The sequence below is a fragment of the Coregonus lavaretus genome (genome assembly GCF_964263955.1).
Source record: "Coregonus lavaretus genome assembly, chromosome: 2".
Classification (NCBI taxonomy): domain Eukaryota; kingdom Metazoa; phylum Chordata; class Actinopteri; order Salmoniformes; family Salmonidae; genus Coregonus; species Coregonus lavaretus.
In genome coordinates, this window is record NC_139989.1 from 80,414,435 (window position 1) to 80,428,952 (window position 14,518).

The following is a 14,518-nucleotide window of genomic DNA, read 5'->3' on the forward strand; positions in this document are numbered from 1 at the left end:
TCTCCCCCTCCCTCCCTCCCTCCCTGCCAGGCTGTTAGGTTACTGGACTATGGAAACCTACTGAGAATCTGTCATACAGAGAGAGCTACAAATTAACATGACTAAACTATTTTAGTAAAAGGAAATTGCATTAAACCGTGTTAAAAAACATTTCCATGTATGTTGTTCTCTCTCTCTCTGTTTGCAGGACTATAAATGGGGTTTAAATCAGGTCAATACAGCCAGAGAATGAATGATATATCCTCAAACCGTAGACTCATGTCCTTCCACATGCTGGCTAAAACCTAACCCTAATACTATCCCAACCCTAACCCAACCCTAACCCTAACCCAACCCTGTCCCTAACCCTATCCCCAACCCTAACCCTATCCCTAACCCTAACCCAACCCCCGTCCCTATCCCTAACCCTAACCCAACCCTGTCCCTAACCCTAACCCAAACCTAACCCTAACCCTAATCCTAACCCTAACCCAACCCTGTCCCTAACCCTATCCCTAGCTCCAAGCAGCAGCACTGTGGAAAGGACTTATGCCAAGTTGTTTGGATGAATTGTGATCTGCATGATTTTTAACAAGCAACTCCACTCTACTACAAAGTTCATATTCAATGTGCTAAAAACAACTTGTTCCTTACTTTTTATTTTGTTTTTAGAAACCACTTTTCAGACCTTGTTTTTCCATTACCACATTTAAATGTACCCCTTGATTTCTGTTGAAATATTTAGTGTTTGTGTGTGTATCTTGTTGCCACGTTTCCAGCAGAAGGGATCCAGGTGGGTATCTGAGGTTCAATTGATCCTGATTGTTCACAGGTTTGATGCCAGGAACAACTAGTGAAGATTTCGACACACAAGAGCTTTCATTGGTTCTATGGTTGGTTCAACTAGATATGTATTCTGTACCTCATTATAGATCCATCTGTGGTTGGTTCAGCTAGATATGTATTCTGTACCTCATTATAGATCCATCTGTGGTTGATTCAGCTAGATATGTATTCTGTACCTCATTATAGATCCATCTGTGGTTGGTTCAGCTAGATATGTATTCTGTACCTCATTATAGATCCATCTGTGGTTGGTTCAGCTAGATATGTATTCTGTACCTCATTATAGATCCATCTGTGGTTGGTTCAGCTAGATATGTATTATGTACCTCATTATAGATCCATCTGTGGTTGGTTCAGCTAGATATGTATTCTGTACCTCATTATAGATCCATCTGTGGTTGATTCAGCTAGATATGTATTCTGTACCTCATTATAGATCCATCTGTGGTTGGTTCAGCTAGATATGTATTCTGTACCTCATTATAGATCCATCTGTGGTTGGTTCAGCTAGATATGTATTCTGTACCTCATTATAGATCCATCTGTGTTTGATTCAGCTAGATATGTATTCTGTACCTCATTATAGATCCATCTGTGGTTAGTTCAGCTAGATATGTATTCTGTACCTCATTATAGATCCATCTGTGGTTGGTTCAGCTAGATATGTATTCTGTACCTCATTATAGATCCATCTGTGGTTGGTTCAGCTAGATATGTATTCTGTACCTCATTATAGATCCATCTGTCAGCATCGTAAACAATGTCACGTCTAGAGTGTAACACACACACACACACAAATCTGTAGGAATGTCACACACACACACTTTATGGAACCACGACTGTCTCACAAAAGTTCCTCTGCATTACAGCCCCCCTTGTGGTCAGGATCAGTACTGCAGATGTGTCATTCAGGACAGTTTGGAGTGAACGAATGAATTATTATTTCAAGGTTTTTTATTTATCTAAACATTTTCTTTGTTTATTTTGCTGCAAAATTGTCTTTGTACGGAAAGTGCACACGTACAAGACCCAAGTCACTAGTATTGTTAAAAGCATTTAATAACACAACACTAACAACCAGGCTATACAGTAGAAGAAGAGCAGAGACAAAACACCATTTTCATTTCAGAATCCTAGTAGACAATACAGTAGTTGCTATTTGGCGTATCACAAAGATTTAGAACAGTAATGCTCATTCGTTCATTAACACAATTATAATTAGTTGGATCCTAAACATATCCCCATTTTCCTTCATCAAGAAAACTGTTGTTGTTTATGAATTAACTTTGTCTGAAGGAGATGACTAGCCTGATGGCCAGTCTGTTCTTGCTTTCTTGCCAACTCTTTATGGAATTGTCATGTTTGACTTGATAATGACAAGCTAGGAGTTGACATTACACTATAATAAAACAAAATAAACTTTTAAAAGGTTTTTAAAATGTTGGCTTTTTTCCTAAACGCTGATATCACAACCTCAGCTCTTTGGCACAGAGGAGAAAGTATGAAAACAACAAGCGCTCTAACAATGAACTGAGCTCAACAAAGCAACTCAACCCCACTATGTACTAAAGGTGCTTTAACAATGAACTGAGCTCAACAAAGCAACTCAACCCCACTATGTACTAAAGGTGCTTTAACAATGAACTGAGCTCAACAAAGCAACTCAACCCCACTATGTACTAAAGGTGCTTTAACGATGAACTGAGCTCAACAAAGCAACTCAACCCCACTATGTACTTAAGGTGCTTTAACAATGAACTGAGCTCAACAAAGCAACTCAACCCCACTATGTACTAAAGGTGCTTTAACAATGAACTGAGCTCAACAAAGCAACTCAACCCCACTATGTACTAAAGGTGCTTTAACAATGAACTGAGCTCAACAAAGCAACTCAACCCCACTATGTACTAAAGGTGCTCTAACAATGAACTGAGCTCAACAAAGCAACTCAACCCCACTATGTACTAAAGGTGCTTTAACAATGAACTGAGCTCAACAAAGCAACTCAACCCCACTATGTACTAAAGGTGATCTAACAATGAACTGAGCTCAACAAAGCAACTCAACCCCACTATGTACTAAAGGTGCTCTAACAATGAACTGAGCTCAACAAAGCAACTCAACCCCACTATGTACTAAAGGTGCTTTAACAATGAACTGAGCTCAACAAAGCAACTCAACCCCACTATGTACTAAAGGTGCTTTAACAAAGAACTGAGTTCAACAAAGCAACTCAACCCCACTATGTACTAAATGTGCTTTAACAATGAACTGAGCTCAATAAAGCAACTCAACCCCACTATGTACTAAAGGTGCTTTAACAATGAACTGAGCTCAACAAAGCAACTCAACCCCACTATGTACTAAAGGTGCTTTAACAATGAACTGAGCTCAACAAAGCAACTCAACCCCACTATGTACTAAAGGTGCTTTAACAATGAACTGAGCTCAACAAAGCAACTCAACCCCACTATGTACTAAAGGTGCTTTAACAATGAACTGAGCTCAACAATGCAACTCAACCCCACTATGTACTAAAGGTGCTTTAACAATGAAATGAGCTCAACAAAGCAACTCAACCCCACTATGTACTTAAGGTGCTTTAACATTGAACTGAGCTCAACAAAGCAACTCAACCCCACTATGTACTAAAGGTGCTTTAACAATGAACTGAGCTCAACAAAGCAACTCAACACCACTATGTACAAAAGGTGCTTTAACAATGAACTGAGCTCAACAAAGCAACTCAACCCCACTATGTACTAAAGATGCTTTAACAATGAACTGAGCTCAACAAAGCAACTCAACCCAACTATGTACTAAAGATGCATTAACAATGAACTGAGCTCAACAAAGCAACTCAACCCCACTATGTACTAAAGGTGCTTTAACAATGAACTGAGCTCAACAAAGCAACTCAACCCCACTATGTACTTAAGGTGCTTTAACATTGAACTGAGCTCAACAAAGCAACTCAACCCCACTATGTACTAAAGGTGCTTTAACAATGAACTGAGCTCAACAAAGCAACTCAACCCCACTATGTACTAAAGGTGCTTTAACAATGAACTGAGCTCAACAAAGCAACTCAACCCCACTATGTACTAAAGGTGCTTTAACAATGAACTGAGCTCAACAAAGCAACTCAACCCCACTATGTACTAAAGGTGCTTTAACAATGAACTGAGCTCAACAAAGCAACTCAACCCCACTATGTACTAAAGGTGCTTTAACAACGAACTGAATTCAACAAAGCAACTCAACCCCACTATGTACTAAAGGTGCTTTAACAATGAACTGAGCTCAACAAAGCAACTCAACCCCACTATGTACTAAAGGTGCTTTAACAATGAACTGAGCTCAACAAACCAACTCAACACCACTATGTACAAAAGGTGCTTTAACAATGAACTGAGCTCAACAAAGCAACTCAACCCCACTATGTACTAAAGATGCTTTAACAATGAACTGAGCTCAACAAAGCAACTCAACCCAACTATGTACTAAAGATGCTTTAACAATGAACTGAGCTCAACAAAGCAACTCAACCCCACTATGTACTAAAGGTGCTTTAACAATGAACTGAGCTCAACAAAGCAACTCAACCCCACTATGTACTTAAGGTGCTTTAACATTGAACTGAGCTCAACAAAGCAACTCAACCCCACTATGTACTAAAGGTGCTTTAACAATGAACTGAGCTCAACAAAGCAACTCAACCCCACTATGTACTAAAGGTGCTTTAACAATGAACTGAGCTCAACAAAGCAACTCAACCCCACTATGTACTAAAGGTGCTTTAACAATGAACTGAGCTCAACAAAGCAACTCAACCCCACTATGTACTAAAGGTGCTTTAACAATGAACTGAGCTCAACAAAGCAACTCAACCCCACTATGTACTAAAGGTGCTTTAACAATGAACTGAGCTCAACAAAGCAACTCAACCCCACTATGTACTAAAGGTGCTTTAACAATGAACTGAGCTCAACAAAGCAACTCAACCCCACTATGTACTAAAGGTGCTTTAACAATGAACTGAGCTCAACAAAGCAACTCAACCCCACTATGTACTAAAGGTGCTCTAACAATGAACTGAGCTCAACAAAGCAACTCAACCCCACTATGTACTAAAGGTGCTTTAACAATGAACTGAGCTCAACAAAGCAACTCAACCCCACTATGTACTAAAGGTGCTCTAACAATGAACTGAGCTCAACAAAGCAACTCAACCCCACTATGTACTAAAGGTGCTTTAACAATGAACTGAGCTCAACAAAGCAACTCAACCAAACTATGTACTAAATGTGCTTTAACAATTACCTGAGCTCAACAAAGCAACTCAACCAAACTATGTACTAAATGTGCTTTAACAATGAACTGAGCTCAACAAAGCAACTCAACCCCACTATGTACTAAAGGTGCTCTAACAATGAACTGAGCTCAACAAAGCAACTCAACCCCACTATGTACTAAAGGTATGTAGACATGTAATAAACATTCAACAGCAAACACTATGTACATCTTTCCACTGGAACCTTGGATTGTCTGTTCTTCTCTGTAGTTTACTAATGCATGGGTATGTATAATGTAGACCTGGGTTCAACTAGGATTTGTTTTCTTACAAATGCCTTAGCTGGGCTTTTTTGAGCTTGCCTGGCACAATGAAACCAATGGAATAATCCCAAAAGTGCAAACACTCAATCAACTGTAATCAAATGCTCAAAGTGTTTGGCGGAAAACAAATACTATTTGAACCCAGGTCAGGTATGTGGTCCTATTAGTTTCCTGTTTCAGATCTGTGTGGTTCAAACCAAATATTAGTTTCCTGATTCAGATCTGTTTAAACCAACTCGTAGTTTCCTGATTCAGATCTGTGTGGTTCAAACCAACACTTAGTTTCCTGATTCAGATCTGTGTGGTTCAAACCAACTGTTAGTTTCCTGATTCAGATCTGTGTGGTTCAAACCAACTCTTAGTTTCCTGATTCAGATCTGTGTGGTTCAAACCAACACTTAGTTTCCTGATTCAGATCTGTGTGGTTCAAACCAACTGTTAGTTTCCTGATTCAGATCTGTGTGGTTCAAACCAACTCTTAGTTTCCTGATTCAGATCTGTGTGGTTCAAACCAACTGTTAGTTTCCTGATTCAGATCTGTGTGGTTCAAACCAACTCTTAGTTTCCTGATTCAGATCTGTGTGGTTCAAACCAACTCTTAGTTTTCCTAAATTCAGATCTGTGTGGTTCAAACCAACTCTTAGTTTCCTGATTCAGATCTGTGTGGTTCAAACCAACTCTTAGTTTCCTGATTCAGATCTGTTTAAACCAACTCTTAGTTTCCTGACTCAGATCTGTGTGGTTCAAACCAACTCTTAGTTTCCTGATTCAGATTTGTTTAAACCAACTCGTAGTTTCCTGATTCAGATCTGTTTAAACCAACTCTTAGTTTCCTGATTCAGATCTGTTGAAACCAACTCTTAGTTTCCTGATTCAGATATGTTGAAACCAACTCTTAGTTTCCTGATTCAGATCTGTTGAAACCAACTCTTAGTTTCCTGATTCAGATCTGTTTAAACCAACTCTTAGTGTCCTGATTCAGATCTGTTGAAACCAACTCTTAATTTCCTGATTCAGATCTGTTTAAACCAACTCTTAGTTTCCTGATTCAGATCTGGTTAAACCAACTCTTAGTTTCCTGATTCAGATCTGTTTAAACCAACTCTTAGTTTCCTATTTCAGATCTGTTGAAACCAACTCTTAGTGTCCTGATTGAGATCTGTTTAAACCAACTCTTCTGACTCATTGTCATGCCCTGTATATCTAAAGGAGTTGGCTAAAGCACACACAGATCTGGGACCAGACTAATGTATCCGTGGGTTGCCAGTTAGACTGTTTGTCTGGTCTCTGGTCTGTGGTCAGCAGTGGTGGCTGGTGGCATGGAGGACAGGCTCATAATAATGACTGGAATAAAATGAATGGAATGGTATCAAACGCATCAAACACATACGTACAATTCCATTCACTTCATTTCAGTCCTTATTATGAGCCGTTCATCCTCCCCTCACCAGCCTCCTCTGGTGGTCAGTGGGCACAGCATGGTTGGGCTCAATTCCATTTAAATTTCAATCAATTCAGAAGGTAAACCTCATTAAGAAGCATTGAAGAGAATTGTAATGTTAGTGTACTTCCTGAATTGACTCCAACCCTGGGGCAAAGTGCTGTGTTCTGCTGGTGGTGGTGGTGTGAGGCCTTAACCTCAGCCTCCCTCCCTCTCTCATTCCCTCTTCCTCAGTACCATGTAGATGAGACCACTGACCAGACACAGAGGGAAGGACACCCAGGCCAGGACGTAGGCAAAGCCCAACGCAGCATCCACCTCCCCATCCGGACACATCACCGTGTAGATTATAGCTCCACACATCACAAAGACCTGGAGAGAGGGGGAGGAAGAGAGAGGAAGGGGGAGGAAAGGAGAGAGAGACAGAGAGACAGAGAGAGAGACAGAGAAGAGAGATGAGAGACAGAGAGAGACAGAGAGACAGAAACAGAGAGAGAGACAGAGAGAGACAGAGAGACAGAAACAGAGAGAGAGACAGAGAGAGAGAGACAGAGAGACAGAAACAGAGAGAGAGAGAGAGAGAGAGAGACAGAGAGACAGAGACAGAGAGAGAGACAGAGAGAGAGACAGAGACAGAGAGACAGAGAGACAGAGACAGAGAGAGAGACAGAGAGAGACACACGCGCCTTGAGTGCCTGTTATTAAAGATATTTGTGGGGTTTTTCACCATCTAATCATGGTATGGGGTTGTTCAATGACAGACATGTATTTGTTTAAAATCTATCACTTGAAGGTTTCATTTCAGAGAGACAAATAATCTATTTTTTTTCCTCCAAAATGCTATAAATATCTGCCTCACTCTGAGAGAAATAAGTAGTACTGCTAGGTTTTACACTGTCAAATGTAACAAACTCATGTAACGACATAAAAAATCTGTACAAATGATACATTTGTGACATCAATATTTTAAAAAATGTTTGAAAAATAATTATATACAGTCCAATTTTATGAGATTTTAATCTCCAGGCCATCAGACTAGCTGGCCTCCGCCCAGTACACTGCCCTGAATTTAGTCACTGTTTCTAGCTGGCCTCCGCCCAGTACACTGCCCTGAACTTAGTCACTGTTTCTAGCTGGCCTCGGCCCAGTACACTGCCCTGAACTTAGTCACTGTTTTTAGCTGGCCTCGGCCCAGTACACTGCCCTGAACTTAGTTACTGTTTCTAGCTGGCCTCCGCCCAGTACACTGCCCTGAACTTTGTCACTGTTTCTAGCTGGCCTCCGCCCAGTACACTGCCCTGAACTTAGTCACTGTTTCTAGCTGGCCTCCGCCCAGTACACTGCCCTGAACTTAGTCACTGTTTCTAGCTGGCCTCCGCCCAGTACACTGCCCTGAACTTAGTCACTGTTTCTAGCTGGCCTCCACCCAGTACACTGCCCTGAACTTAGTCACTGTTTCTAGCTGGCCTCCGCCCAGTACACTGCCCTGAACTTAGTCACTGTTTCTAGCTGGCCTCCGCCCAGTACACTGCCCTGAACTTAGTCACTGTTTCTAGCTGGCTATCACCCAGTACACTGCCCTGAACTTAGTCACTGTTTCTAGCTGGCTATCACCCAGTACTCTACCCTGCACCTTAGTGACTGCTGCCCTATGTACCTAGTCATTGAACACTGTCCACTTTAATAGTGTTTACATACTGCTTACCCTCTTTATATGTATATACTGTATTCTAGTCAAGGCATTGTTTTTTCCTGATATTTCTTAATTTCTTATTTTTATTTTGGGGATTTGTGGGTATTGTTTTTCAAATATGTGTATGTGACCAATACAATTTGATTGATTTTTGGTATAAAACACTTACCTTTAACAATTTAGTAATTTAGCAGTTGCTCTTATCCAGGGCCCGGTTTCCCAAAAGCATTTTAGGGCTAAGTTTATCGTTCACCTTCGTAGAGAGCATCTAAATGTGTCACTTTATACACATAAGATATCTGCTAAGCATAGAATCACATGATATATCCGTATCTCTGTGACTTCCAATAACTTCAGAACAAAATTGACTACAAATACATTGTGCCAATGTCTTCGCAATCGATACAAAGACGTGATGTATACAATTATGCTTCAAATGAAAACTGAGATGACTGCATTAAAATATAAACAGTAGGCTATAGGCCTATTTCAATCATATTGAAGTACATTTCATGTTCAATTAATTGAGTTCTATTTTGCTACTTGTAGGCTACTGTCTGTAATTTGTCTCAATATACACTACATGGTCAAAGGTATGTGGACACCCCTTCAAATTAGTGGATTCGGCTATTTCAGCCACACCTGTTGCTAACAGGTGTATAAAATCGAACAGACAGCCATGCAATCTCCATTGAAAAACATTGGAAGTAGAATGGCCTTACTAAAGAGCAAAGTGACTTTCAATGTGGCACCATCATAGGATGCCACCTTTCCAACAAGTCAGTTCTGTGCTGAAGTGTGTAAAACCGTCTGTCCTCGGTTGCAACTGTCATGGAAATTCAACACAAGGACACTCAAAGTCAATCTTAAATGAATCATTCTTTATTGTCAGCAAGCTGGAGAGGTCACAGTCAAACTTAGATGCATAAAGTGCCGGTCTGAAGTGATGGTCCTTTCATAATGCCTTATACGGCTACACAAAAACCTACATAAACATGATTCATACGATTGGTTCCTGCATGTGACTGGCACCATCTCCTATCTTAACTTATAGAACATATTCTGGGCATTCTGCCAGATGGTCTTAAGGAAGGGGTCATGACGTCCCCCCCCCCCCTTATATCTTTACCCAGCACAGGCAGCAACCAATGATTGTTTATGACAGAGTGGACAATATGAAGGCTGTCCCTCCAGACTATACATTTTTCCTCCACATTCCCCCCTCTTATCACTTCTATGATAATAATTGTTCAAATGTAATGCATATGACTTAAATCAAAGGAGGCTCTATCAAAATACATTACATAATTTCATTAATGATAATACTATCATCATAATAAATCATAATAAAGGTTATCCTTCTATTAACAGGAGCTAATCTAATTTAATTCATAATCATCATCAAAAAGCTCAAATCTACAATAAGGTTATACTTTTATCAACGGGAGTGGATCTATCAAAAATACACACACATACACAAGGGATCTGTAGATTCAGAGGTGAATAAATCTCTCAAGGTTTACCCATTGTTTCCATAGTTACTTACCACAATCGGGTTGTATTAACATATGTTCTTCATTAACATTTCACGGCAACTGGTTTGATACATTCACCTCTGAAGATAAATAATATACTTACATTCAGTAATCTTGCTCTGATTTGTCATCCTAAGGGTCCGAGAGATAAAATGTAACATAGTTTTGTTTGATAAAATCCATTTTTATATTGAAATGTAGGAACTGGGTTCTACAGTTTGAACCCCTGCTGTCTCTGGCTCAACACCCTCCCCGCCCGGCCATCTAGATGTGTGAAAGTGAGTGTATAAGCTAATGATTCATCATGTATGATATTCCTGGGAGTGTGTAAACTTACATTTTGTATCACCATATCATTTTTGTATGTTCTCTATAGTTATGTACTTGAAAATGTATCAATTGACCAATTCGGCACATTTGGGCAGACTCGGGGCGGCAGGTAACTTAGTGGTTAAGAGCGTTGTGCCAGTAACCAAAAGGTCGCTGGTTCTAATCCCCGAGCCGACTAGGTGAAAAATCTGTCGATGTGCCCATGAGCAAGGCACTTAACCCTAATTGCTCCTGTAAGTCGCTCTGGATAAGAGCGTCTGCTAAATGACTAAAATGTAAAATGTAAATGTTGATACAAAATAGTCCAGTATTGCAATGTTTCACTGGATCAATCTGAAACTTTGCACAAACACCGCTGCCATCTAGTGGTCAAAATCTAAACTGCGCCTAAACTGCAATATTATATTGTGGCCTTTCTCTTGCAATTAAAAAGTTGATGGAACAAAACCAAAAAAAGAAAACACATGACAGCTGCTGAGATCTTATTAGCCCTGGAGACACTGATAGCCTTATAGCATGTTAATAACACAACATAGCAAACTAAGCAAAAAATGCATGCTGCAGCCCATTGGGCAATTTGGGATCCCCAACTTCCAAACAGGGATTCCAACCAAGTTGCAAGCATCCACTCTGGTTTTGGGGAATTATTCTTAGCAACAGTGGCAATGTTTTCTGGAAGATCAGTCACATTAGAAGAATGATCTGGGAGTACAAAAGTACAACATTCATCATCAATGACAGCACAAGTGCCCCCTTGACCTGCCAGAATATAGTCAAGAGCCTCTCTGTTTTACAGAGCTAACTTAAGCAATTATTTTAATTCCCCATTCAATTGTTCCAGGGCATTTCTAGTAGCGTTGCCAAATTTCTCTATGTGTCTAGAGATGTCACGCATTTGGTCTAGGGCACATGCAACTCCATACCCAGAGAAAAACACCCCAAAGAACCTGGAGGCTGGTGCCTGAGTGTGAGTGATGTCAGCTAGAGACCTCTTATCTCTCCTCATTCCAGGAAGTTTGTAGTCTCTAAACAGAGCCTTCAGATCCTTTTCATTATCTGGAACGGTACTCATAGCTGTCACCAAAACCCAACAGTACAAGTACCTCCCCAGTTCGATGGAAGGCTATAGTAAGCCATCTTACCACATAGCCAATAGGTGCCATTCGGGGCTCCTTTCAGAGTTGTGCTATGTTTGTCAACCCACATTTTAAACGGTTCCTTATCGGCCTGACCATTCTCCTGTATCACTGTTAAATTGCAAGCATTTGATCCATTAAGATTCATAGTACAATTACATTTCAATTCACCCAAATCGTGATCTCCATATCCTCTAATACACCAAGGGGCAGTCATCACCCCAGCCACTGAAATGGGCGGGAGTAAGACATTACCAGGCCTCAGGTAATAGGATACTTTGGGTTGATTATATACCTTAACATTGCTGGTCATAGTATAAAAAGGAATTTTTCCTGCCAATGCTATAGTAAAGTTCACCCCTATTGGGACTCCTATAAGGGGCAAGCCTGCCCCTACCTTAACCGGACCCATTCCACACACCCAACAGTCCTTTTCTTTGGATGTCTGGTCGGCAACCATTTCTGCTCTAGAAAAGAACAAATTGTCCTTATGGTTGTGAGGGCCCAGCAGGGTTCTCCTTCTACAATGACCATCTAATTCTGGGCCACTACTCCAGGCCTGCGTTGGCCCCTTTGGCTCAGGACACCTTCTGTCATTACCATCTACTTCTGGGCCACTACTCCAGGCCTGCGTTGGCTCCTTTGGCTCAGGACACCTTCTGTCATTACCATCTACTTCTGGGCCACTACTCCAGGCCTGCGTTGGCCCCTTTGGCTCAGGACACCTTCTGTCATTACCATCTACTTCTGGGCCACTCTCTGGGACTGCGTTGGTTCCTTTGGCTCAGGACACCTTCTGTCATTACCATCTACTTCTGGGCCACTACTCTGGGACTGCGTTGGTTCCTTTGGCTCAGGACACCTTCTGTCATTACCATCTACTTCTGGGCCACTACTCTGGGACTGCGTTGGCCCCTTTGGCTCGGGACTCTTCTCATCCTCTGTCAGATCTCCAACAAGAGGACAACCTACAGTTCTTATTAGCACTACTGTGCTAATACAGAGGAGGGCCACACTGCACCACCGGAACTGACCAGGCCCCATCTTCTTCTGGATCAGGAACTCGTCTGCAGTGCGACAGGTGGGTCCAGGTATCTCTCTCAGCAACCTTCACCGCAGTGGGGGGTGGTCAGAAGAACTTGGTACTGTCCTCTCCACGGGGGTCCTTCCAACTATTTCTCCTGAAGTCTTTCACCACCATGAAATCACCTGGGTTCAAATAGTGTTCAGCTCCATCTGCTAGATTTAGCAAAGACGCCTTCAACTGGGGGAAAATAGGCTTAAGTTAAGGGTGACACAACACTCAACCAAGCCTTCCTCCATTTCTTGCAGGGACAACCTGTTCTGGGAAAAAGGTGTATTTGTCATCCGCATGGGACGGCCAGTCAGCACCTCATGTGGAGAGAGACCAGTGACTGTTGGGGATCTGCCTCTCATCGTCATCAGTGACAATGGAAGCACGTTCACCCATGTCAGGCTTGTTTCACCAATTCATTTGCTTAATTTAGTTTTCAAAGATTGGTTGGTCCTTTCGACTGCGCCCCCAGATTGGGGATGATAGGCACAATGTGTTCTCAAATCAATCTGCACACCCTCTGACAGGGACTGAACAATCTCATTCACAAACTGGCCACCATTGTCAGAATACATTTTGGATGGCAGTCCCCACCTAGGTATGATCTCTCTCTCACTGTGGCTCTCCTGCAAGGGAAAGTTTCAATCCATTTAGAAAACATGTCAACAGTCACCAAACAATACTTATTCCCCTCACAAGGGGTCAACTCAATGAACTCCATCATTAACTGCTCAAAAGGTCCTTCAGAACTTGGATGGGATGCGGGAGATACTGAAATGCCGCGTCCAACATTGTTAGTCATACAAATCAAGCATGTCTTACTGAAATTTCCTGCAAACGCAGTAAAACCTACTGTACCCCAATATTTATTTACCAGATCCACCATCCCTCCTTTTGACACATGGTCTTGACCATGTGACAATTTTGCGAGGAACTGGAATGTACAATGGGGCATGGCATGTCTGCTCCACACATCAAGCCATACACACGAGGTGTCCTTATGACAGCACCACTTGAGTTTCTGAAAGCATCAGCCATGGCCTGTAAAGCAATGATATCATTAACAGAGAAAGGGTTGGTGGGAGCTGGAAATGCTGCCATCTGTAGGAAGGGGGAAACAGAAGAAGAAGCAGACAATTTAGCAGCAGAGTCAGCCTTGGCATTCCCCAGAGAAATGTTATCCTTAGAGGGAGTATGGGCCTGACACTTTATCACCGAGATTGACGAGGGGAGTTGAACAGCCTCCAACAGAGAGGACACAAGTTTCATCAGTCCAGACCACAACTTCACTCGCCTCCATCTTTCTCCCATAAATACAATCCTGCAGTGGTTGAACTATCTCTGCATTGTCTTTCAACCACGGACGACAGTAACCAGCCACACCCAAGAAATACATAATGTGCTGCTTGGTAACAGGTTTAGGCAAAACTTTAATTGCATCTAATCAATCTTTGGAGAGGGCGCGATCCTCAGAAATAATGTCATGACCCAAATATTTAACGGAGCTCTGGAATAACTGCATCTTACTAGAGGAAACTTTATGACCATTTTCTGCTAAGAAAATCAACAATGCCCGAGTGTCCTTGTGACATATCTCCTCTGATTTTGAGCAAACCAACAAATCATCAAAATATTGAACCAAAATGCTTCCACCAGGGGCAACAAAACCCTATAGGTTCCTAGCCATTTCTTGGGCAAAGATGGCATGTGATTGAACATACCCCTGGGGCATCACCGTCCAAGTCCATTTGTTTTACCAAGAAATGTAAATGAGAACCTCTCCTGTTAATCTTCAGCCAAAGGGATACTGAAAAAAGCATTTGCCAAATCAATCACCAAAAAACAACAACTACCTGGAGGCACCTG